Consider the following 4,273-nt stretch of genomic DNA (forward strand, 5'->3'; position numbering starts at 1 on the left):
TGATGATTGAGGTGGCTTGGATCTGTGACCGGCTCGATGAGGTGCATCTCTCAACCGAACCTGATTCCTTCTCCTGGAAGTTGTCTGCCGACCAGTGCTACTCCGCGGCGTCGGCCTACTCGGCCTTGTTCTTCGGCCCTTGCGCTCCGCTGGGGGCAAGGCACGTTTGGAAGACTTCCGCGCCGCCTCGGGTGAGATTCTTCTTTTGGCTCGTCCTCCATGACCGCTGATGGACGGCATACCGAAGGTGGAGGCACGGCCTGTAAGACTCCAACTCTTGCATCATGTGTGATCAGGCGCCAGAAACTATCCACCACATCATCCTGGGTTGCTCTTTTAGTCGCCAAGTCTGGCATGCCTGCCTCTCCTTGGTGCAGCTCCAGTCATTTGTGTTTGTTCGGGAAGAACCTGTCCTTGAATGGTGGTTGTCACAGCGAAAGTGTGTTCCAAAGCAGCTCAGAAAGGGCTTTGACTCTCTCTTCTTCCTCATCGGGTGGTCGCTGTGGAAGGAGCGCAACTTAAGAACGTTTGATGGCCACACCTCCTCCGTTCAGCAGCTATTGGCAAGCATTCGTGATGAGGCTTTGGCTTGGTGTGCTGCTGGCCACAAGCAGCTGAAGTTTTTGCTTTCCAGGTTGAGGCTTCGCTAGAGCTTTTGGCCGAACCTGTTGCTCGCTGTTTCTTCTCAGACTGCTTTTTCTTGTTCCTTGTTAGCTGGTGGTGGTTAGTGTGCCGAGCTACGGCTCTGGCCACTGAGTGTTTTTTGGGTCCCTGCTGTTGTTCTGTGCAGCAAGTGGTAGCTTTTGGTTGGGCCTCGGTAACCGTGGTTACCGTCCCCGTTTTGTTGTAACTTCCTGTTTAAACTCTAGCCTGCTTAATGCATTACACGTCTATGGCGTGTTCTAGAAAAAGGTTCATTATTATATATTGTCTCCGTAATTTAATTAAATACGGGCGGAAGTCAAGTTTGTTCGCACCCAAATTATATAATTTTTATAATATGTACTCCCTCCATTCCAAATCGTAAGTCATTCCAAAAATCTTGAAGAGTCAAAATATTTTCACGTTTGACTAAAATTATAGAGTAAAATACTAAGATTTGTAACGTAAAGTGAGTATACTATGAAAATATAATTAAGAAAGAATCTAATGATATTTAGTCAAACTTTGAAAAGTATAATTAAGAAAGAATCTAATGAAAATATAATTATTATTTTATCATATAAATTTGGTCAAACTTTGAAAAATTTGACTTTTCTAAGATTCTTGGAATGACTTACAATTTGGAATGGAAGGAGTACCATTTTGTGTTATAATAACATGTTGATACAGGAGGGTCATGCATGAAGACATGGCCAGAGCTTTTAATTTTGGTATTGCAAAAATTTCAGCCACCGCTCAAACTGTCGAATATAGTGAAATTTAATCGAATTTTTTTTTCTTTGAGCCACCACCGAAATTTCACCATTTTTTTATGAAAACCGGAGAGGCTTTTGCCTCTACAGCAATTGAACTAAAAGGAAGAAAGTTAAGTTTTACAAACGAACAGAAAACAACTTGACAGCCAGAAGCTGGAAGCCGAGAGCTAAGAGCAAAAGAGCCTGCTGCTAACTGCTAACTAGGGAACTAGAAAGGAGAGCAAAAAAAAAAAGTGGTAAAAGCACTGCTAAAAGCTAGACTATTCTAGATTTGCAATCCATTGATCCAAAGCATCAGGAGAGTAACTTCCTTTTGCTCTTAAAAGGAGAAGCTTCAGTCATCCTTGAAGTGCTGCCTAGCCAGAGGTAAGCTAGGATTCACTTGTCTGAAGACAAAATCATTCCTCACCCTCTAGATTGATCAGCACATCAAAATAATAATTTCCACGAAGAACGGTACCCCTCCGACTGATCTTGTAAACTCTACAGATTTTGGCCGCTCCTCTAGCTGTCCTGTGAACCATCAAAGTTTTCATTACTCTAAATTTTCATCTCCTTGCTTGCCATTCCCGTTTGAATCTGTTATAAGTTGCACTCGCTGACAGATTGGGCCCAACAACTGCCTCATCTGTTATCGTTTTCCAACCGGACGCCGCAACGAACCAACCATGTCCGAGGGAGAGTGCACTCGCGTTGGCCACCGAAACTTGCAGGGCCACCTCGGTCTTCTTCCGGCGACTCGCGGCCGATGTTCGCCGTCGACGGCTCCTCCACTCTCCCGCCGCTGTGGTGCCGCCACCACTTGCTGGACCGCGCACGCCGGTCTCCTGCGCCCAACTTCGCCGGTGGGCTGATGGTGCAAATTGACTAAGTTAAAGATTGCACATCACTTGAAGACTTGAAGCTCGAAGTTGGCGAAGTGAAGACTAGATGAAGAAAAAAGATGACTTCGCCGTCGTCCGTATAGTGTATAGTGTTCATTTGTATAAGGGAAAATTTAGTCGTTTAGTGTATTGGGCGAAGTCGGGGCCCTATAAATATTCCACTGACATATACTGTACGGATCAAGTAATAAAGCTTGGTTTTATGACTCAAGTTTGATTTTAAATGTTTGTGTGACTTATTGCTAAGTTCAAAATCTTTCACCCAACATGCATGAATCTTTGTTGAGATTTCTCGCCGGTGCCCTGGCCTCGTTGGATACGAACTGACAAGGGGATGCAAATTCTGATCTCGCGGGATTCTAACTAGTACGGCCTGGTTTGGTTGCTGCTACTGGAATTGTCGAAGGAGAGCTACTCTTAATGTTTTGTTATTTTAACCTTTTTGTGCTTTGCAAGCTTTGTAACTTGTACATATCCATATATATACAACAAATTTAGGTAGGGCTCCCCTGCTGTTGTCTTCAAAAAAAATCCTGCCTCACTGGTCCAGTACTATTTTCTTGTCACTTCTAGATTTTAGTATAATCATGCATTCTAGGATGGACCCATGGAAGAAAAACCAGAAGATGCATGGCATGCTATTCTGATACGGAGGTACGAAAGCAATTGTTGGCGATGTGGCCTATGGCGAGAGGTAGCCGGTGAAAACACGGTTATGGGCATAAACAGATAATTACCTAGCTTGATAATGTTATATACATTGGAAATAAAAGCAATTTAGCGATGCATAAATTAATTCCGACAACGAGGAAAAGGCTAACAATATGTATCACAAATATATGAATCGAAACTAGCACTACGGTTTGAACCAAATTCACACAATCTAGTGCTAGCAACAGAAATGATATGAAACCGAATAACACGGAAAGGATAGACATCCTTACAGTGGGGTTGTCGGCGCGAAGGAAGAAGAAGAAGAAGACCGTCGATGGAGATCGGCGAACACCGGGCGTAGTGGGAAGAAGACGTCCAGCGAGCAGTCGCGACGGCGCTTCCCAAAAACCTGATACGTCCCCTACCCCGTGCAGGGACGCGAGGAGACGTAGGCTTCGGAGCCTGCTCTCCCGACACCGATGGCACGTCAGCGACGGGATGGGGAAGACGGCGGCAGCGCAGTAGTGTGGTGAGGAAGAGATGAATCTCTGGTACAAGGGACGACGTCTCGCCCCATATTTATACACGCGTCGCACGCAGCAAATAGGTAAGCAATCAATCACCGTATTATGGAAACTTTACTTGCCGTTTACGCACTTGCCATAATATAAAAAATAATTGCTTACTAAATAGGCCAGCGCAATCTCCTCCATGCATGCAAAACTTCCAAGTAGCAAAAGGAAGCCGCGCACCCGCAAGGGTTGAAGCGGAAAATCGCCGGACCATTCACGCGCATGTCGTGCATGCGCGCCCATTGGCCCCGCCCCGCCCCGCCCCGAAGCCGCGCACCCGCAAGGGTTGAAGCGGGAAATCGTCGGACCATTCACGCGCATGTCGTGCATGCGCGCCCATTGGCCCCGCCCCGCCCCGCCCGGCCCGGCGAGGCGAGCGCGCGCGCGCGTGTGGTTCTTTCTTTTTCTCTCCCCAATTGCTTCAACAAGATGGAGATAGCTCAACTTTTTAAGTTGGCCTCACTCCACTTGAAGTAGCAAGGTGGGACTAAAGTCTCCCACCTTTCCATATATACATGCATGTATGAGTGGGCCTTTGGGATTTATTTGGAATTGTTTGGCCCAAGGCCCAAAACATCTAACAATCCCCCACCACATCCCAAGGCACGCGAGTCATACTCCCTATACCACAGTACTGTTAATATACCAACTATTCAGTGGAGACCGGTTAAGGTTGAACATCCACCTAGAACAACAAGATAGACCCATCCGCAACTGCACAATGGACTAGGCCTTGAATTGGCAG

This window comes from Sorghum bicolor, chromosome 4 (assembly GCF_000003195.3).
Source record: "Sorghum bicolor cultivar BTx623 chromosome 4, Sorghum_bicolor_NCBIv3, whole genome shotgun sequence".
Classification (NCBI taxonomy): domain Eukaryota; kingdom Viridiplantae; phylum Streptophyta; class Magnoliopsida; order Poales; family Poaceae; genus Sorghum; species Sorghum bicolor.